A 23,822-nucleotide genomic window follows, 5' to 3' on the forward strand; every position below is an offset into this window, starting at 1 on the left:
TAATCAACAAATTAATTAAAAACTAGCAATAAATCTCTGGATCACTGAATTTCTAGCTCACTGAGTTTCTGAGTGAAATCTATCATAATAATACTTTGAATAAGGTTTATTTTGAAGGTTCTTGGCTCTGGTTTTCTTTTTTCTACCTTTTCTGTTTCCTTTTCCTTTCCTTCCTTTCATATACGATACCCCTTTCCTTCATGCTTGCTATTTATTGTGTTATTTAGAGCAAACTAATGATGCAGTTTGTAACATCTCAGTTTTCGCTCAAAAACTCAGACTTTTTGAGTCTTTGCTTTGTGGAATAGATATAATGATTCACCCTAAATTTTTTGGTGACTGCTGAGAGAGTCCTTTCGGGGTATCCTTTTGGTCAGAGCCCAAAATATGGTTAGTATTGATACTCAGGGTTAATGCGCCTCTTTAGTTTGCGTTATAATGTTATAAGCAAAAAAGAGACCGCAGGCTATCACTGCCTTTTCCCCTCTGTGAGGATGAAGAGAGTACAGTTTCCTTCACTAACCAGGTAGAACAGATACGTAGAACAATATGGAACTGCATAAAGAGATTTACAAGTTGTTCCCACATTGCTCCTCATGCAAATCTGACATTTGGATCCCACATCTCCAGCTTCATTTATCTACCTGGAGCCCCTTTATTATTGTCAAATGGCACCACTCTGAATTCAATGAAACACAGCAGAGACATTTGGTGCTTGATGCCTCTCTTTTATAAAATATATATATTTATTTTTTAATTGAAGGATAATAGCTTTACAGAATTTTGTTGTTTTCTGTCAAACCTCAACGTGAGTCAGCCTCCCTTTTGAACGTCCTTCCTATCTTCCTCCCCACCCCACCCCTCTAGGTTGATGCCCTCTTAAGAGCAGTTCCCTTGAGTTTAGAAGACTTCACACCATCTACTTTCTGATAAGTTCTTTCTCTTTTAAATGGACTCACTTGCTTGGAATCCTTCAGGTAGAACTGGCAATTGCTATGACTTGCAGAAATTTTATAGAATCTGCCTTTAAAATGTTTTTTGCACAATAACTTGATAACTGCAAGTGCTAAAAGATATACTAAAGGTACACTGAATTTTTCAAGAGTTTATTTGAACAAAGATGGATTCAAATTGGGCAGTGCCAAAACAAAGTGCTCAAGAGCACTCTATCCATAGACGCTAAGAGAAAGGGTTTTAGACAGCAGCCCATGAGGCCAACAAAGTAGGGACATCATTTGATAGGCTGTCACTTAAGCAGTTGTCTAATCTGGGAAAGCTTAGGTGGCAATTTGTGATTGGCTGTTTCTTAATTAGGGTTGTTTTTCTTTCTTTTTCTTTTTTTTTTAATATGAGTGCTTTTATAGGTGTTGATCTGACTTGAGTTTTGGTTTGCAAACTTAGGTTGCCAAGAAATTAGAGCTACCTCAATCTAATGGCCTCCTTGTTTATTTTATTTAATTTAACATATTGTTTTATAAGTTATCCTTTCTTTCTTTCATCAGATAAGTAGCAAACTGGAGGCAGTGTGCCATGCACAGTGCAGGTCAATCAATTTATCCATAGGCTGAATTTATTGGCCATTATTTTATGAATTCTTTTAATATGGAAAAATGGGGACAGAATTTAAGGCAGGAGGGGGATCCAAGGGCTAAATCCACCTTTGTTCTTGACCCAATGATTAACTGTCCTTCTGCCAACCCATCAACCCAGGCCAAGTAGAAGTCCTGCCTGCAGTCCAGAAGCAAGCTTTCCTCCAACAACCACTGCATACAACTGGTCACAAAGAGTTGATTAATTCTCTAGTGTATCTTGTGCCATCAGCCAGGATAAAATGGTATCAGTCCCTGGAAAGCGTCTCCTTCAGCTCTCAATTTAAAAATTCATGATGGCACAATTAAGATAAAACCTCGTAACACTAGCAACCGAAGTCAGCAATTTATGGGAGTCTGAGAGGAATTTTCTTTAATTATAGAATTCATTAGTTCCTCTTTTACTTTTTTAAAAGCTAGTTTGAGCTGATTTGCTGAACTTAATCAGCGTCCCATAGACATTTTCCCCTCTGAAATAAAGTCGTGTAGTTGAACAGGTATTATGAGAGGAAGGGCTCCTCCTCACTACTTGACTCTGTCTTGGGGACACAGGATGTATTTAAATTACAAAGGCTGCTCTTGCTCAGGGGTGTTTGAATATGGCCAGATTTGGTACTTCTTTTTCTACTACCATCCAAAGATCACGACCATCAATTGAAACTACACCGAAGGTGCTGAAGGCAGAGACAGACAAAAAGTCGGGGGATAATGAAGCCTGGACACTGGTTTTGCTATTCTGCACATGTTGCTCCCTTTGAATGAGGTGATCTTCCAAACATACGGACTTGGTTATCTGTAGTACAGTGGGTGCTTTTGCTTGCCTAGAACCCATATCTTTCTGCAGTAACAGTTTCTCTTCTTTCTCCCAGGAGAGCTCTCTCTCCCTCCCGGTCAGTCCTTGCTTCAGTAGAAGAGAACAGGGCTCAGACCAGGCCACATGACTTTCGCTTTTTCTGGTCTCAGCAATTCACTTGGGGAAGGGCACAGGACTTATTCCTGAGACTGATGCTGCGATCATTGGCAGTGAGAAGCCTTCTCTGGTTCAGGTAGCAGACATGGTTGAAGGTGAATATGGAGCTGTTTTTGATCTTTCTGAGAATTCTGGAATCTTCTGGATAAATGAAGCTGACACAGAAGATAACAGAGTCGGATGATAGACAAATTCCCTGGATGCAACCAACCGTGCTTGAAGCCTGGCCTGGCTTAGATTTCTCAACTCCTTGAATCAATCAGTGACTTTTATTTAAACCTGTTTGCTGAATCTGCTCACAAGCAAAATGCTGCTGATTGACATATCACTTTTCTCAGCTCAGCTTAAGTGTTACTTACTCAAGTAAGCTTTCTATGATAAAACCACTGCCTCTTTCCTCTGCCTTCTCTCTGACTCAGTCAGGTTCCTTTGCTACACGCTATCATGAGTAGGTATTCATTCTTTTTATCTCAGTGTGGGATTTTACATTCATGTCTTATTGGATTAGCATGAGTTATTGGATTAATATGAGTCTTCCCTCTAATAATAATGATGATGCTAATGGTGATATATATATTGAGATCTAACCATGTGCGACGGAGAAGGTGATGGCACCCCACTCCGGTACTCTTGCCTGGAAAATCCCAAGGATGGAGGAGCCTGGTGGGCTGCAGTCCATGGGGTCATGAAGAGTCAGACACGACTGAGTGACTTCACTTTCATGCATTGGAGCAGAAAATGGCAACCCACTCCAGTGTTCTTGCCTGGAGAATCCCAGGGACAGGGGAGTCTGGTGGGGTGCCGTCTATGGGGTTGCACAGAGTCGGACACGACTGAAGCGACTTAGCAGCAGCAGCAGCAACCATGTGCCAGGCATTGCTGTAATTGTAGTAAACATGCCTTCTTTATGGTTCAACTCTCACATCCTCTTTCACCCTCCTGAAGAGGCTCTTTAGTTCCTCTTTACTTTCTGCCATTAGAGTGGTGTCATCTGCATATCTGAGGTTGTTGATATTTCTCCTGGCTATCTTGATTCCAGCTTGTGCTTCATACAGTCAGCATTCTGCATGATGTACTCTGCATATAAGTTAAATAAGCCAGGTGACAATATACAAGCCTTGTTGTACTCCTTTCCCAGTTTGGAACCAGTCATTGTTCCATGACCACTTCTAATTGTTGCTTCTTGACCCACAAACAGGTTTCTAGGGAGACAGGTAAGGTGGTCTGGTAGTCCCATCTCTTTAAGAATTTTCCATAGTTTGTTGTGATCCACAGACTCAGACTTCAGCATAGTCAATGACACAGAAGTAGATGTTTTTCTGAAATTCTCTTGCTTTCTCTAAGATTCAGCAGGTGTTGGCAATTTGTTCTCTGGTTACTCTGCCTCTTTGGTTCCTCAGATGCTTCAAAACTCAGCTCATATATCTAGAAGTTCTCAGTACACCATCTGCTGAAGCTTAGCTTGAAGGATTTGGAGCATAACCTGGTTAGCATGTGAAATGAGTATGGCATTTTCTATGGTATTTTGAACAGCCTTTGGCATTGTCCTTTTTGGGGATTAGAATGAAAACTGGCATTTTCCATTCCTGTGGTCACTGCTGAGTTTTCCAAATTTGTTGATATATTGAGTGCAACACTTTAATAGCATCATCTTTTAGGATTTTAGAGAGTTCAGTTGAGATTCCATCACCTCCACTAGCTTTGTTCATAGTAATGCTTTCTAAGGCCCACTTGACTTCACACTCCAGATGTCTGGTTCTAGGTGAGTGACTACACCATCATGGATATCTGGGTCATTAAGACCTTTTTATATAGTTCTTCTGTGTATTCTTACCTCCTCTTCTTAATCTCTTCTGCTTCTGTTAAGTTCTTACCATTTATTTTTCCCTTATCATGCCTATCCTTCCATGAAATATTCTCTTAATATCTTTAATTTTCTTGAAGAATTCTCTACTCTTTCCCATTCTATTGTTTTCCTCTATTTCTTTGCATTGTTCATTTAAGAAGCCCTTCCTATCTCTCCCAGCTATTCTCTGGAACTCTGCATTCAGTTGGATATATCTTCTATTTTCTCCCTTGCCTTTTGCTTCTCTTCCTTCCTCAGCTATTTGTAAAGCCTCCTCAGACAACCTCTTTGCCTTCTTGCATTTCTTTTTCTTTGGAGTAGTTTTGGTCCCTACCTCCTGTACAATGTCATGAACCTCTGTCCATAGTTCTTCATGCACTCTATCAGATCTAATGCCTTGAATATCTTTGTCACTTCCACTGTATAATCATAAAGGATTTGATTTAGGTTATACCTGAATGGCCTATTAGTTTTCCATACCTTCTTCAATTTAAGCCTGAGTTTTGCAATAAGGAGCTCATGATTTGAGCCACAGTCTGCTTCAGGTTTTATTTTTACTGACTCTCTGGAACTTCTTCATCTTTGGCTGCGAAGAATGTAATGTCTGATTTCAGTATTGGCTAGCTGGTGATGTCCTTATGTACAACTGTCTCTTGGGTTGTTAGAAAATGTTATTCCCTATGACCAGTTCTCTTGACAAAACTCTGTTACCATTTGCCTTGCCAGAGCCTGCTGCAATAATTCAAACGAGTCTACCCTAAGCCTGCTCACCCACCTTCACATACTCCTTCCTGTGGAAACCATAATAAAGGCTCTGCTGACATTGTCCCTTTGCTCCCTCTGCCCTTGACTAACCCTGGTGCTTCCCCAAGTGGCCCCTTTGTGTGGCTTGTCACACTTCATGTTTCTAGGGATCTGTGCATATAATAAACTTCTTTCTTCATAGCAATCATTTCTGTGTCTTTGTGTCTTAGCATACCTGGTTAAAACAAATCCTGGATATCTTTTAAACCCACTAGGACCTAATCATTGTGTAATTTCATGATGTGAGTGATACACTCTTTGGCTAGCTGTGGCAATGCCCTATTTCTCAACCTCTTCCTGCTGATACCTGCTAATCTCTACTGGCCTCCCTTTTGGTCAGGTTCCAATCATGAGGACAAACACACTCCACCAAGCCAACTGGCACAGGGCATTCTCCCAATTCAGCCTCTGCTTTCACATGTAGTTTAGGGCAATCTCAGGCCTTATGAACTTACCAGGTGGAACGCAAGCTCCAGGGACACAGGTCACTTCCTAGCTCATGGAGGCAACTGTAAGGTCCAACCAGGCAAGCAGTTTCCCGTCTGTCCTTACATAGACCTTCATAAGGCGGTTCTCTTAACCCTTTCTTCTTTGGGCGGGATAAAGGAGAAATGTCACAGCTGCTGCTGTTGCTGCTAAGTCGTTTCAGTCGTGTCTGACTCTGTGGGGCCCCCTGGACAGCAGCCCACCAAGCTTCTCTGTCCACGGGATTCTCCAGGCAAGAAAACTGGAGTGGGTTGTCATTTCCTTCTCCGAAAGTCACAGCTATTGGGTCCATAATACTCAAACTTGAGGCATTTTCATTCCCCTTCTAAATGGAAGCGAGTAATAGGAATGAGGGATGCTGATTATTTAATGAGTTCTGATAACTTTTTAGTGAAAATAAGATAGAGCTGCATGCTACTTCTATTTAGGATGTGAAAGTACTTTTGCCTAATTTCTTTAGCTTTAGGGGCCTAAACTGCAATTCATCTCATCACGTACCCCACATTCAAACACGGTAAGTAGCACCTCTGTTGGAGAGATTTAATGTAGTGAGCCTTTGAGCTACTGTGTCTTAAGCAAATAGTTTCTGCTTTTATCAGTTTCCTAGAAGCAGTGCAATTTTGAGGAATTTTCATTTAAAAGTCCCAGGGCATTTTATTCTAAAGTGCGAGAATATGGCAGTACTAAATAATCTACTTCTCTATGATCACATTAAAATGCATGGCACAATTTGTTAATTACCATCTCAATCTAATTCTCTAAGAAGTTTGCCCTAATTGCATTGTTGATATGCACAGATGCAAATAGGATGTTGGTTGTTTCCCTTATAGCAAACCACTGTTTCTAGTAAGTACCAATCTATTCTCTTGTTAGGAAGACTGGTCTGGTTCCATTGAACCACTAAACGTTGTCTCTCTATCACAAATGATAATAGGTAAACCCAGAAATCAGAGAGCACATTGCTTCCCATCAACCCCATCCCCATATAGACACCCCCAAACAGCAAAGACATGTCCACAAATAAGGCAACAAATAGCAGAAAATTCCCTGTAGATTGGCAGGATGGAAGTGCAAATTGGACATTTGTGGAGTGGCACTCGCCAGAAGGTATGTAAAACAAACAACCCCCAGCTGCTATGCTTTGCTTTTGTAAAAAGATCTTAAGGTTGTTTCACAAACACAGGTGTGAGAAGGCGGAAAGAAAAAGAGGAGGAGAAGAGGGAGAGAATGATACATGGAACACTGGCAACCACAAATAGGGATGGAAACTAGATGTGTTGGCATGACGTGAGGCATCTACCTCCATCCTCTCGGCTGTCCTGTTGATTCCTGAGGGCACTGAGTGTGGATAGGTGTAGGTAGACGGTGGAGGAAGGTCCAGAGTGGCGGAGAGAGGGATCTGAAGCCTGGTTAAAATATATTTTTTAATCAGCTAAATGGAAGATCTGTGACTTGTACAATCACGTCTCCTTAAAATCATACTTATATTCCTATAGGAATGAAAAAAGAATAAATATTTCTCTATACGAATTTTTATGTCTGCCACGTATCGCATTTATTTATCTTTTAGCTTATTTCACTTGGAATATTTTGTCCCTCTGCAAAGTGTTTTTGTTATGGAACACTTTATGCAAGTATGTTACAGTTACAAAACACAAATCTTGATTTTTCCAATCATGCTGTTAATCTGGGATTTAATTATAAAAATAGCCAAAATAACATTTTATGTTTTGTAGATCAGGGTTCAGATATGGATTCAAGAGATCATGATGGTCAAATTCTCCTCTAGCTTCTGCCTGAATGAGCTTTGAGTGGTGACATTTACTTATATGTGCTTGTGATTCTTTGTACTTGCGTAAATTATTTCTTTCGTTAAATGGGCATTTGGGGATTAATACACTTAGTTTCATTAAAACCTCATGGAACCTTCGGGTTTATGGAAACAAAACCCTTTATTTTAACATTCAGGGAAAAAGAAAGTGACTCCATAGGTAAATATATCATTTTGACAAATTTTGGGATAATTTATATTTTCTCCAAGTGCTTTAAATAATTGGATTGCAAATTTGGCATGTTGTCAGCATGATCTTTGCTTATTCCTTGGCTATACTGAAGAGACTTTTCAATACCCTGGATGATAGAGTTTCAGAAGGATAAAAAGAGATGCTGGTTGTTTACTGGCTTCTTCTTGAGCTTATTCTTCACAGATATTTGCATTTTTGCCTGCTGAGCACCTATTTCCCATTCTATAATGGCATTCCAATTCTTCCTTTATCAAAGCATCCTCTTTGGAATTGTCAGATAAGTATAGAACTCCTGGTTAAATCTGAATTTAAGAGAAACAGTGAATAATATGTTAATGTAAATATGTCCCCAACACTGTGTGTTGTGCTTAGTCGCTCAGTCATATCCAACTCTCTGTAGCCACCCAGTATCCCCCACCATGGGGATTCCTCCAGGCAAGAATACTGGAGTGGGTTGTCATGCCCTCCTCCAGGGGATCTTCCCAACCCAGGGACCAAACCCAGGTCTCCCACATTGCAGGTGGATTTCTCCACCAGGGAAGCCCCTGTCCCCAACATTGAATAAGACATACTGACACAATATTCATTATTTATCTGCAATTCAAATTTAACTGGGCATCTTGAATTTTTATTTGCTAAATCTAGCAACCCTCTTCCTCTCTGCTTGTGGTTCTTGTGTGATTGACTGTACCACTGAGCTTTAGGAGCAGGCATGCAACCCAGACCTGCCAATCAGAGCATGGTCTTAGTGATCAATTCAAGGATTGGTTTAAGATCATCTCAGGCCAATGAAAGTGCTTCTTGGCCCTTTTACTAGAAGTTTTGGGAGAGAAAACCTTCTTTTATTGAAAAATGAAACCTAGAACAACTGGAGAACAATATGCATAAAAAGCCTACCTAAGAATGAAGTTAAGAAGGAGGAAAGCAGAGTCCAGAAATACTGAAAGACACTGAATCTTGACCTCATTTAACTTCCTTGATCTGGCTATGCCTGAAGCTCACAATCTTACTTGAACCAAGAGGTTTTCTTTCTTTTTTTTTTTTTTAATTTAAACTAATTTGAAAGATGGTTAAATGTGGGTCTTTTGAAGTTTTCATTCTTAGTCCTCTATTTTCATTAATAATTTGTGTATACTTGGTTCTACCCAAGCAGATTTGTGAAATGCTCTATGACATTCTGGGTGCAGCTAATGATACATTTTTTTTTTTTTAATTTGAAAATTTTAATGACTTCTGGAACAAAATCTCTACTCTTTTTGAAGTATTGCTGAGAAATATCATACATTTAGGATCCTTCTTATTCTTCCTTCAACAGTGAAAGAACTGGAGTGAGTTAGGAATAGGATTTCATTATGTGCACACACCACATTTTGGTTATCCATTTAGTGGGTGATAGACATTAGGATTGTTTTTACTTTTTGGCTATTATAAATAGTGTTTCTATGAAGATTCACATACAAGTTTTTGCATGAATATGTATTTTCTGATATTCCCCATTGTTTTCTTGCTATCACCATTGGATATGGTTTTTCCCTTAGACCTGGGGCTCCATGATAACGAACAAAATCTTTCTTGCTTAATTTTTTTTCTATTTTTTCATCTCAAATCCTTCTATCACTTTCAGGAAGACTTCTGCAATTAATGTGCCATATCAATCAATGTTTCAGAACTTCTCACCAAGTTCTGAACCATTAATTGACATAGTTGTTCTCAAATAAAGCCCCAGTCTCTTCAGATTAACTTTAATTTTTTCATTAATTTATTTTTTCAACTTCCAATCATACTTGTATGCCCCCCAGACATGAAAACAATCTTTGAATGATCCTCCGAGAGGGTGAAGACCCTCCCAGTTCAGGAGCCGCTTACGCTCATTTTTCTTATGTCTTTACCTTTGTGTCTGCTCCCATTTTGACATGTCCACTCAGATGTCTTCTTCCCTCCTGTACACTTTTTAATATTCTTTATATCTTCTCTTCTATAGAATTCTATTACAGAATGTTTTGCCTTCCCTTGGCTTCAAAACCACTTAATGTCTATATCATTCATATTTGTATTTAATCACTAATTACCTTTTATTGTTCTGTAACTGCTTAATGGACATGTACCATATCTGCTTGGCCATGTGAAAGGTCAAGAATGGCAAGCATTGTGTCCAAAAGGAGGCAGCTGTGAAAAAGCTAAAAAAATCCAGTGATGCTTGACTCTGATTCCAGTAATCAATGGCTGGGTAATAACTCAGAGCAACTTTGTCAACAAAGGTTACTTGAAAAGCTGGGCAAATATTTTTGAAATTTAGTTTAACTGCTAGACTCATATTTAAGTGAAGATAGATAATCTAAAACTCAGAGAGAAGGTGAAGGACAATGTTGAGAACTGGACACTATGAAAACAGGAAATAAAAGTTTTGGAAAAGATCCAAAGAAGAATATTAGAATTGAAATTTTAAATTACCTAAATTAAGATGGATTTAATAAAACATATTTGATGCCACAGAAGAGAGGATTAGTTAACAGCCAGATAAAACAGAAGGAAATGTTCAGAATAGAGCATGGAGTAACAAAATACATGGCAAATAGAGAAGAGATAGTATGAAGCATAGAGAATACATGGAGAAAGTTTAATATGGAAAATTGGAGGCCAAACATAAGAGAGAAAAACTGGACCAGAACAATATTTGAAGGGATAATGATTAAAAATTTTCAAAACTAATAAAAGATATTAAGCCTGATTTTAAAATAATGAAAAATCTTTATTATTCACAAATCACATGATAAAACAAACAAAAATATTAATTAAATATATGAATTTGTGAGTTTAGCAAGATTGCTGAATATATAGTCAACATTCAAAAATCAATTATAGTTCTATACACCAGCAACAGACATTTGGAAAAATAAAATTTTGAATTCCTTTTGATGCCCTACAATAACATTCTTATCAAATTATTTGTGTTAAAAAAAACTCAAAATGTATCAGAACTTTATTTAGAAAACTATTAAATATTACTGATCAAGATGAAAGAAGACCTAAATAAATGAAAGAAAATACCATGTTTATGGATTAGAAGATACACTATTATATAGACACCAATCTTCCCAAACTGATTTATAGATTCAATGTAATTCCAAACAAAACTTTATTAAGTTTCTTTGTGTGTGTGTATGGGGGGGGAAGTTTTTGAAAATTGAGGAAATGATTTCTCAGTTTGCATACAAATATGCAAGGCAATGGCACCCCACTCCAGTACTCTTGCCTGGAAAATCCCATGGACAGAGGAGCCTGGTAGGCTGCAGTCCATGGGGTCGCTAAGAGTCGGACACGACTGAGTGACTTCACTTTCACTTTTCCCTTTCACGCACTGGAGAAGGAAATGGCGGCCCACTCCACTGTTCTTGGCTCGAGAATCCCAGGGACGGGGGAGCCTGGTGGGCTTCCGTCTATGGGGTCGCACAGAGTCAGACACGACTGAAGTGACTTAGCAGCATGCTAAAGACCGCAAATATCCAAAATAATATTGAAAAAGAACAGAGTTAGGAGATCTAAGTAACCAGATATTAAGATTTTTCATAAAGTTACAATAATTAAAAGTGAGGTATTGATGCGAGAAGAAATAAACAAACCTATGGATCATAATGGGAATTCTAGAAATGTATCCACATATGTGCAGATACCTGAGATTTTTGTTTTTTGTTTTTTTTTAAGATAGCACTGTAGAAACTTTTAAATATATCCCAAGGCAATTGGGTATCTATTGGAATCCACACATGATAACAACAAAATAAAAATTCTAGATTAATTTTAGATCTAAATGTGAAAGACTAAATAATAAAACTTATATGAGGTAATTTAGAAAATATCTTAATGAACTCAGGATAGAGAAATATTTCTTAAGTAGTACATGGAACTTGGCATAATGAAAAAGATTAATGAAACTAAGAATTCCTGCTTATCACTATTAGGAGAGTGAAAAGAAAATCAAGGACTAGGAAAAGATATTTCTCACACAGAACTAAGAAAGAGCTGATAATCAAACTGTTTTTTTTTTTTTTAAACTCTGAAGAATCAATAAGAAAAGACAACCAAATGGAAGAATGGAACGCGCACTCCACAAATTATGATGCATAAGTGAGTTGGCATTTTCTGCCAAAGTACAAGATGTGCACAATTAATGACCCAGTGTCCCATTTCTCGTGATACATTTAATAGAAATGTGTGCACAGGCACATCAGGAGACACATACAAATATGCTCACAGCAGCGTTATTGGAAAGAGCTGAGAATGGGAAACAAATGTCTATCAATAATGGAATTAATACTACACAATCACCATGTGCTGCTGCTGCTGCTAAGTCACTTCAGTCGTGTCTGACTCTGTGCGACCCCATAGACAGCAGCCCACCAGGCTCCCCCGTCCTGGGATTCTCCAGGCAAGAACACTGGAGTGGGTTGCGCAAAATAACAATAATAATACACAGAGTTCTGCTACTTCTAAGCATGGATAAGTATAGTTTGAATGAAAAACATCAGATTCAAGTTATATGTATGTGTTTGCATACATATGTACACACATGCATGCAATCAAATGTGTTTAAACACACACATACACATATACACACATATATAGATTCTATGTACGACTTAAAGCACAAATGCAGTCATAGTCTAGAGATGAATGCTTAGATGGTACAATGTGAAGAATACCAAGTATTGTCATATTTGTAAAGACAGTACTTACTTCTGAAGGGTGCTGTGTGTTAGTCGCTCAGTCATGTCTGACTCTTTGCAACCCCATGGACTGCACCCCGCCAGGCTCCTCTGACCGTGGGATTCTCCAGGCAAGAATACTGGAGTGGGTCACCACGCCCTCCCCCAGGGGATTGTCCCCACCCAGGGATCAAACCCAGGTCTCCCGCATTGTAGGCAGATACTTTACCGTCTGAAACACCAGGTGGTGGGATATGATTAAGAGTTGATATTGAAGAAGCCTCTGGGACTCTGACAATGTTTTACTTTTATTTTTTCAAAATTAATTCATTCTTTATTAAATTCTAGTTGATTTATAATATTGTGTTAATTTCAGGTGTACAGCAAAGTGATTCAGTTATATATACATCAGATCAGATCAGAGCAGTCGCTCAGTCGTGTCCGACTCTTTGCGACCCCATGAATCGCAGCACATACATGCATATATTTATACATTCCTTGCTTCTTCTCATTTATAGTTTAATACAAGATATTGATATAGTTCTCTGTGCTGTACAGTAAAACCGTGTTTATATATTTTATATATAGTGGTATGTATCTGTTCAACCCTGCTCCTAATTTATCCCTCTCCCTCACCTCCCTTGTCTGCTGGTAATCATGTTTATTTTCTATGTCTGTAATAATGTTCTATTTTTTGACTTTAGTGATGGTTATAACTGTGTGCTTTTAAAACTTTACCCTAAAATATCTTAAAAGAAGGAGGAGGAAGAGGAGGAGGAGAAGAAAATGTGAGGAACAGATCTGACTACGATTCGCTCTTTCGGTAACTTTAGGCAAATTACATTAACCTTGTGAACCTTAATTTGTTCATTTGTAAATTGTGAATCACGTTACCATCCTCACCAAACTTCCATGAGGATTATGAGATCCTGCATGTAAAAGAACTTTATAAAGACATAAAGCACCTTATAAAGTTTGAGGGGAAAAATAGTATTATAATAATATCTAATGCCATTCTAGAATTGCAATAGTCATGAAAATATCATATTTGATTTGATTGGATCTTCAAAAATTACTCAGTGCATTCATCAGAAAACAATATAATTTAATTAAGAGGGAATATGAAAATATAGTTATGTGTAATAAAGTAGATATTTTCCAACTTGTAAATGGCTTCTTTCTCTGTACATATATACACAACACCTTACTACCACCACTTCTTTTCCATTCTGGATCTCATTTTTGCAATTCCAAAGAACTTTGTGTTCTCTTGACCTCTCTTACTGAACCAAGTGAAACTCATAGGGAAGACAGAGAGAGGAAGCTGGAGATTCAGTGGGGTTTGTTGTTACCCACAGATCAGAGTCCCCACAGTGTCCCGAACAGTGACTGTGCCTTTACCGAGAAACTTACAGAACTTCTGAGTTGAATAGGATGGAGCACTGATATCCTCAGTTACCTTCAGTCGCTCAGTCATGCCTGATTCTTTGTGACCCCATGGACTGCAGCATGCCAGGCCTCCCTGTCCATCACCAACTTCCGGAGTTTGCTAAAACTCATGTCCATTGAGTCGGTGATGCCATCCAGCCATCTCATCCTCTGTCATCCCCTTCTCCTCCTGCCTTCACTCTTTCCCAGCATCAGGGTCTTTTGAGTCAGTTCTTCCCATCAGGTGGCCAAAGATCCTGATATCCTAGATCCTTTAATAAACACTCCTCAGATTGTTGCAAGCCTAATTTCCAGAATTGTGAAATGGTTGACTTTGACAATTTTTGTCAATATTCCTGTTGCTTTTATGGAGAAGTGAGTTTTCAGAGGCCCTTAGTTTGCCAGTCTTATTGATGTCCTAACGTCCCCAGATGCTGACATGGCCTCTTTTTCTCCCACCCCCATCCTGACAACTTTCCACCTAAAGATATTCTCTTCAAAGCCTGATACAAGTTCTTCCAGGGTTTCTCCAAATAGCCAGCAGCCACTCTGTCAGCACCAGTTTCTTCTTTGGGGATGATCATAGCTCTTGCCCATATTTTTCTTGTGTCCTTGCTCATATTCTCTTTCTTTGACTCAAACTCGAAATGTTCAGCCTTTTCTGGTGAGATTGCATTCCTCAGTCCCTCTCATTGGGCCTATTTTGTTTAACTTCCTATTTAGTCATCTACAGGGCTCCTAACCCTTTCATTGCTGCTGCTAAGTCGCTTCAGTCGTGTCCTACTCTGTGCAACCCCATAGACGGCAGCCCACCAGGCTCCCCCGTCCCTGGCATTCTCCAGGCAAGAACACTGGAGTGGGTTGCCATTTCCTTCTCCAAACCCTTTCATTACTGAATATCTAATGTGAATATCTGTATGCCACTCGGCCCAAGTCTTGGTATAGATAACTGTTTTCCTGAGGCTATGGGCTCTGTGCTTTCCACTGTTACACTACAGTCCTCAGAGATCTTTTCTTTTCCTGGTGTCAGCTGCCACAACCAAACAAATGATATATAAATCTCACCAAGCCATCTCTGATCTAAACTTAGGCCATGTGACTTTCACTGCTTATAAGACGTTTCCACTTTGCTATATCTTTATTAACTCTAACGTGGCAACATAACTGGAATGCCTGTGGAACTGACACATGTACTATCACATTCAAGAAAAAAAATAATAATTTTGACATCTGAAAGGATTTAAAAGTAAATTAAAAAATAATAATTTTGACATCCAAAAGGATTTAATAGCAGTCACTGCAAAAAAAACTAAAGGATAGTTTTCTATTAAGGAGAGAAAATTTAATCATCAGTCTATCTTCTGAGAGATTAAATATATCTATTGGATAGATTAGATACAATCTTTTGAGATTATATCATGGCAGCTAATCAAATAACTCTCCCTTTCATTCTGGGAGAGCCTTCTAACTCTCTGTCAAACACAGTGCGTTCTAGATATTGCTTGTCTCGTTACTACCCTCTCAATCTCTATGTAATGGTCTTATCTAGAAATCACTCTCTGTTCTTTGCAGTTAATCACTCAGATCAGTTTTCTTAATTCTCCCTCTCGAGTATTATCCCAATTCTACACAGTGAAACCTTAGAAATTAATCTGGCAAAGATGCAATTCTTCTCAAGACTTAAATGAGGAAAAAGATGATGTCATACAAAAAAAAAACAACAAGAGATAATAGTTGTATATTAATGTTATTCTTCTACCATATCATGACCTTTCAAACTAAATAAGCCTTCCTATTTCCTTCCTCAAACGACACACAGACGCTAGTCTCCTTGGTGATTATCATGACATAATCTTCAGGTTTTAAATGGCTCCTAAACACTTCATGTATGAACTTAGAAGCCAACTTTGGAGAAAAAGCATCATTATGAGTTGTACTGATGCTTTAAGAAAAAAAAAAAAAAACAGCTAATAATAATATGATTATAATGAGAGCATATCCAAAATAACCAGTCATAGAGAAAAGTGTTTTCATCACTGTTGACAAGACCAAGGCAAGAAGATGCTCACTTGTATATAAATTATTGAAATATTTCCTATGCATCTAATATTTGCATAGATGTTTCTTTAAATTGGCAGTAAAGACTTATGGGGAAAAAAATGGCCTTTGAAACAGTTTTTGAGGTCACAGAAAGCTACAAGAGTAAGATGAACACATGCCCTGGAACAGGCACACACACTGAACATAGTGAGTGCTCAGTTTACTACAGGCTTGGGCACTGATGAGATGGACAGAGTATGGTGCACGGTAAGTCACTGGGGAGAGTTAATGGACTGGTAAGTTAAGGTCGTCCGGTTGACCACTTTCAGAAACCTGCACCTTTTTGGTAGGTGATGGATAGTAAATATTTCTTTGAAGAAAATATGTCTTGTTTACATTACATTACAATATTTTCATCAAACTAAAGAGTCTGAAGGGAGGTGGGATACAGTGAGGACAAGAGTGCTTATCTGTATGTAGGTTTTATGGTCATTTATAAACGCTTCTTTTTCGGTGAAATATTAATCACACTGAAACAGATTTGCTAGCAAAAAATAAATGAGGGAAAGTGCCCATTTATCATTCTAACACAAATTGAAAATGAATTAGTTAATAAAATGTGAACATAATTACTGTCCTTAGTTAACACTGGCTCAGATGGTGAAGAATCTGCCTGCAATGAAGGAGATCTGGATTCAATCCCTGGAAAATCCTCTGGAAAAGGGAGTGGCTATCCATTCTAGTATTCTTGCCAGGAGAATTCCATGGACAGAGGAGCCTGGCAGGCTATAATCCATGGGGTTGCAAAGAGTTGGGCACGACTGAGCGACTAACATTTTCACTTAGTTAACCCTAACACGGCTCCTTCTTTGCTATCTTAATGTTCCTTTCTCCCCTTTCATTCTTAAGTCCTGAACATTTCTCTTTGGTTACTTTTTGAAGAGTTTCTAGTATGTGCATGGCTACAAAATTTAGTATCTTCGTCCTTAAACATCTAGAAATCATGCAAAGCAATAACTGGGATTTAACAAAAAAAATCCTAAGGAACTCATTTCAATGAATCTAGAAGTAGATCTAATCCTCAGACATCCATATGCTTAACGAGGGCTTCCAAAAGCAGCAAGGATGGGGCAGAAGCTGTGTGAGAGCAGGTGGCGGTGAAGAGACGAAATGTGGAAGGTGGAGATGAGACACGGTACATTAGATCTCAGAACACGTCTTCATAGACATAGTCCAGAAGAGTGAGAGCCCTGATGCTCCAAAATGAAAAAATCATACTTTTATTTGCAGGAATAAGTCCAAAAGTAAGGTGAGCAAGGCCCTTTGAGATTTGATGAGTTCTAAATCAAAAGCTTCCAGCAATGCCGAGAAAGGTCAAAGCTCCAAACCTCCTAGCTTATGACCTTAACTGAAGCATTTCTCATTCACTTGGACCCATAGTTTATTCACCCGATAAAATAAGGTGGCATTGGTGATTGTAATTTTTTGGTTTCTAGAACACCTGGTGAAATTAGCAGAAAAAAAAAAAAAAAAGATTTGAACTTAATCCTTCTGGGTGTTTAGCTGCAAGGCAGCGAAGAAAATGGCATGATGTGACCTTGGAATCACAAAGATCCGGATTAGATGGGGCAGGGCTCTTGCAGTTACCCTTGAACTGGTCCACCTGACCTGCCTTTGCTCTCTGACTCCTGCCTCTTGGTTTATCTGGCATCTGTTCTGGTTAGATCCATTTTGGCATTCCAGCTCTGGTGCCTGCTCTGAACAGTCAGCTGAGACCCTCAGGCTCTAGACTTTGATCCACTTCAAAGCACTGGCTTTTCTAAATACAAACTCTTCTTTCCATATCTAAACCTAGAAGGAGAAAAACTCCTTATGAAATAGAATTGTGGAAACTCCAAAGAGATCAGCCTTTCTCACTTGGCTTTATGGGACTGACAGCCCTTACTGTGTGCCATATGGTGTGATGTGTTCAGGTTTAGGTCTAGCAAACCCCCACTTCCAAAAAAAAAATACCACAAATTTATACAATAAGTGCCTTAAATTGCATGAGCCATCTTCCTAAGATTCAAATTTTACAGACGGTTTTCACTAGAAGTTATTTGTTTCATTTTAAGAGGGAAAGAAAAGATCCCCAAACAGTTAAATTTAGGGAAATATAATATAAAGGTATTAAATTGCAGGAAGGTATCACACACACAAACCCCCAAACAACAGAACAAACCTTGAACAGCAATTCTGATCCTCACTGAAGAACAAAGTCCTAGAAGTTCATAGTGAGATATCAAACTGAGGATTGTAAAAGTAGGCAAAGATTATTTATTGGATGGTTAGCTGTAGTGGGACCATGTCCCAAATACATATCTAGCATCAAAAACCTGAAAGTCCAAGCTGGAGAGCAAGAGGGCGCCTAGGTCCAGCGAAGTCTGTTCTTTATTCTCAGAGGGGTTCTGGCTCATTTCAGTGCTTGAGCCAAAAGGCTCTCTTGCCCCTTTCCATGTTCATCACACTGGTTTTAGAACATCACAGAATCTTCTTTTGTCAGCAGCTCTGGGAGCTACAAGCTACGAGGGATCAAGCTTGGGTAGATGGAGGAAATGTACTTACTTAGCAGCAAGTGAGAGAAACAGCCAACCTGCTTTTCTGCTACTCTTTTGGGTTCTGTCCTCAGGCTTTCCACGATGTCTCATCACCCTTCCCGACAATGGGGCGTAGGCTACATTTGACGGCATTTGTCACTAGCTGCAGTGTGAAACAGATCTTTCAGTTTCATTACCTTTCATTTTTAAAGATAAGAATGGAATTTACTTAGGATAGAAAATCCACATAGCAATGTGGGTGTAGAAAAACAAGCAGGTGTTAATAAATTTCCAAGAAACATTAATCTGTTTCTGCAAATACATCCTGCTGTTCATTTAAATGGAATGATACTCTATAAATTTACCACTTCAGTCACTCTCTGAGCTATCAAAATGTAATATATAACACCTTCGATGATCAAAGTGAAAGTAAGTTTAGAAATCCAATTTGTTTTTTCACCATCTAAGCTCTTTATTTAACTTTTGCGTTTCAGCTCTCATTTGAATCAAGCTTCAATTTTACTTACACACATCACAGGTATACTTTAGAAGCTGTCATGGAATCTTGCAACTGCCAAAAACAAAGTTCTATACTAAACCAACTGTATCTATAAAAGAAAAATACTATATTCTGTCACACTTGAAGATTTAAAGTAATTTATCATTGTACTATTCAAAAGTGGTAGTCATTGATTGAACTAGAGATAACCATTGGGGGAATTGTGAATGGGACTGTATGTGTCTCGGAAAAAAATGAGAAATGAGGATCCATGTGACATAAGTGGCCAATATATAAATTCTGAGGTTGACAATAAAGAAGCTGTAGATAGATTCATCATTTAAAGGGATTGGCAGAAACATTGATGGAACTGAAATCAAAGAAGAATTTTAAGTGATTGTCTGGGAAGATGGATGAAGGGATGGGTCTGGACAGAGTGAAGCAGTAGTAATAGAGTAACTCTTGCTTTTTACCCCGAGTCATTCTGCCATGTTTCATTTTTCCTTCATGCCTATATTACTTAAGTAAATAGAATAAGCAATAATAAAATAATTTATAACTTTAAACTACTTGATATCCACTTACTTGTTAAATCATTTTAACTCTAATTTTAGAGATCAGCAGATCATGAATTTGGACTTTCATAGTCATTATTACCATCTGTGGTTTATGCCAACTGGATGCAACCCATATAAATATATTTTATTCTTTAAAAAGTCCTGGGAAGCTCTTTTATCACCCAAGTCAGCCTATTTAAGCAGAAATACCTAGAGTGAATTTGATTTTAACAGGAAGGTTTGTTTTTGTTTTTGTTTTCTGGGATAAAACTTGGGTAACCAAGACAAAACTGACAATATATTATAAGAAGGCAGAACTTTTCAATTTACTGCCTTCGGACGAGAATAGCCAGAAGGCACTCTCTCCCTTCCTTTCCCCATTACTCCTACAAACATGCCTTCTGCTAACATTGGACTCTGGTCTCTTACCTTGCTCTTAAGAACATAACTATTTGGGATACAATATTTAGTAGCTTAGACGAGAGGAAATGATGCATTTGTTTTTTCCTGAATGAAGCTTTATAATCCACACTTTAAGCCTCAACTTTTTAAATTAATCCTTTCTGGAGCATGGTCACTTTACAATGTTGTGCTAGTTTCTAGTGTACAACAAAATGATCAGTGGTGCACACAAATATATTCCTTTCCTTTTGGGCTGCCTTCCTAAAAGTGGGATCATTCCATTCAAATGAACAGCAGGATGTATTTGCAGGAACAGATTAATGTTTCTTGGAAATTTATTAACACCTGCTTGTTTCTCTACACTCATGTTGCTATGTGGATTTTCTATCTATCATATGTAAACTCCACAGTGTGTTAAATAGAGTTCCCTGTGCCACACAGTATGTTCTCATTAGTTATCTATTACAAGGTATCAAAAGTGTATATGCATCAGTCCTAATGTCCCAATTCCTTCCACCATTCCCTTGTCTTTTGATATCTATACATTTGTTCTCTACCCAGAGTGTGTCATATAGAGTGAAATAAGTCAGAAAGAGAAAAATGAACATTGTTTATTAATTCATATATGAGGAATCTGGAAAAATGGTATAGATGATCCTATTTGCAAAGCAGAAATAGAGACAGATGTAGAAAACAAATTTAAGTCTTAGATTTAATTTTTATTGCTGTTGTTAGCTTAAGTTCTATGCTAAGTTCTGCACTGTGCTGTGCTTAGTCACTAGTCATGTCTGACTCTTTGCAACCCCACGGACTTGGCCCCCCAGGTTCCTCTGTCCATGGGATTTCCCAGACAAGAATACTGGAGGGGGTTGCCATTTCCTTCTACAGAGGATCTTCCCAATCCAGGAACTGAACCTTCTTCTCTTGCCTTGGAAAGCAGACTCTTTACCACTGAGCCACCAGAGAAGTTCCAAATTTAATTTTACCTTCTAAGATTAAGGGATGCCTTAAAACTTAAGGGAATCACTTTATTTATTTTTTTTTAAGGGAATCACTTTATATTTAGGTCCTTAGAAGCTAACATAATACTGAAAGTAAATGAAGACCTAAAAGGCAGGGATGGAACCTGTGGAAATTCAAGACAAGTTCAATGTAATTTGGAATCTGTCTGTGTGTGTGTGTGTGTGCACACACACGTACATGCACATGTGTGCACTTTGAGGTGGGCATGGTGGTACTTTGAAGGAATAATTGGAGCTTCAACCAGGCCATAAAGGATAAGTAGAATTTAGATGGAGTCAAAGGAAAAAATGGAGTTGGAAAGAAGAAACAAATGTTTGCAAATTAGTAGAGTACTGAGATATGCAGAAGCTTTAATTTATTAAATCATTCATTAATTCACTAAAAATTCAGAGCACTCGTAGCAGCCAGGCATTGGGGTAAGTGCTGGAGAACAAAAATACATAAGAGCTGTCCATGAACTTGGGGATATTACAGTCTGTAGGGGTAGTTAAGTGTGGATACAAATAACTTCAATACAGTGGAATGCATCCTGCTGGACCATGCAAATGGAGCAAAGGGTGGCAGGCACTGGAGAGAGTAAGGTACATGGAAATGCTTGGGTCAAACTCCACAGAGGAGGTGCCTTAGATGCTGATGTCTGAAGGCTGAGTGGGATATCTCAGGTGAATAAAGAAAAGATAGCATCCCAGGAAAAAAGGAAGCAGCAGGAACAGGTGTGTGGAGACCTGCACCGCCCAGACCTGGGAATGGGGTGGGTTCCTTATAGCCAAGGCACAGGGCAGGTGCTTGAGCAGCATGAGAACAGAAGGGGTACTGTGGTTGGGTTGTAAAGGGCATGTATGACATGTGTAGCTTGGACCTTATTTTCATCTATTAGAAACCACTGGAGGTATTAAAGCACCAAAAATGATGCTATCAGATTTATGTCTCAGAAAGATCTAAAGTTATCTTCAGTCTTTTTTTATATTCCCTTTTATTCCCAGCTAATGTTTCCTCTACTCTAAAAAATGAAAACAAACCCAAGCAAGCAAAGCCCCACCCTTCCTTAGCATTAGGTAGCTGTCTCTCTCCTTCCTTTTAGACTCACTGTCTCCAGTCGCACACACGTCACTACCCATTTTCCAATCCTCAATTCAATGCTATCCAGCTCATAGGTCCATTTAGCCCCTTAAAGTGCTTGACCACCAGTGACGTCCTGACCACCAAGGATAGTCTCACTGTATGTGGTTCTCAGAGGCACTTCATTCTGAGATGGCTGCCTTCTTGAAACTTTCCTAGCATCTTAAAGATCTCTGCTTGCTGGTTCTCCTCAAGGCTGCTGACCAGGTCTCCCAAGGCTCTATGCTGCCAAGTCTTTCCCTCTCCATGCAAACTGTTCCCTCTCCACTGTTTCCCTGCATTCTTTTCTCTCTTCCCTTTCCTCACACTTGCTTGAGGGATCCCCTCTACTCCGTGGCTTTGCTCACTCTTTATGGCTGAACTGCATACCCCACAAAAATTTATAACTTGAAGTTCCAACCCTCAGCATCATGCAATTTGATTGTTTTGGAGATAAGATCATTTCCAAAGTAATTAAATTAAAATGAAGTCATCAGGGTGGAAAGTGAAAGTGAAGTCGCTCAGTCGTGTCTGACTCTTTGCAGCCCATGGACTGTAGCCCACCAGGCTCCTCCACCCATGAATTTCTCCAGGCAAGAGTACTGGAGTGGGTTGCCATTTCCTTCTCCAGGGGATCTTCCTGACCCAGGGATCAAACCCAGGTCTCCCGCATTGTAGGCAGATGCTTTACTGTCTGAGTCACCAGGGAAGTCCCATCAGGGTGGACCTTAGTCCAATATGACTGACTGGTGCTATCTCAAGAAGAGGAAATTTAGACATACACACACACACACACACACACACACACACACACACACACTCACACTCACACTCACACACACACACACACACATGAGGTTTGGGTGGAGAGGCACGGCCAACATAAATCACAAGAAGAAGACAACCACCCGCAAGCCAAGGGGAGAGGCCTGGAGCATGTCCTTCTCTCACGGCCTTCAGAAGGAATCTATCCTGCTCGACTTCAGACTTCTAGCCTCCAGAACTATGAGAAAATAAATTTTGTTGTGGAAACCACCCAGTCTATGATATCTTGTTACCACAGCTGTAACAAACATTTATACTCACCAAGTAGGCTGAAGACTGCCAAATCTGTGGCTCTCTCCTGAGACGCAAATGCACATGGCCAACTGCTAACCACACATCTCCACCTGCCTGCAGATACACCCCTATTCTATTTTCCTGCAAATGTGCTCCCCTCCAAGTTTCCCTTATCTTGATGAATGATATCCTTATGGAACTAATCGTCCCAGGTCAGAAATCTTGTTAGCACAAATATCTCCCCTTTTCTTTATTCACATACCTTTAACCCAATTAGCCCTAACATTTTTACTCTCATATAACCAACCCCCAATTTCATTTTCCCTACCCCCTGTGTTTTAGCCCAAATCAAATCTCTTGACTGCTACTATAATAGATTTCTAATGGGTCTTCCCATTGCCATCTTGGGTTTCCCTGGTGGCTCAGAGGCTAAAGTCTCTGCTACAATGCAGGAGACCCAGGTTCAATCCCCGGGTTGGGAAGATCCCCTGGAGAATGGAATGGCAACCCACTCCAGTATTCTTGCCTGGAGAATTCCATGGATAGAGGAAACTGGCAGCCTACAGTCCATGGGGCTGCAAAGAGTCAAATATGACTGAGCAACTAATTTTCACTTTATTGCCATCTTACTCTCACAAGTTCAGTTAGAGTAAAATTCTTACAAAATGAAAATGAAATCATATTAATCTACTGTTTAAAAAATCATCAAGCATTCCCC

The sequence above is a fragment of the Bubalus kerabau genome, chromosome 14 (genome assembly GCF_029407905.1).
Source record: "Bubalus kerabau isolate K-KA32 ecotype Philippines breed swamp buffalo chromosome 14, PCC_UOA_SB_1v2, whole genome shotgun sequence".
NCBI classification, from domain to species: Eukaryota; Metazoa; Chordata; class Mammalia; order Artiodactyla; family Bovidae; genus Bubalus; species Bubalus kerabau.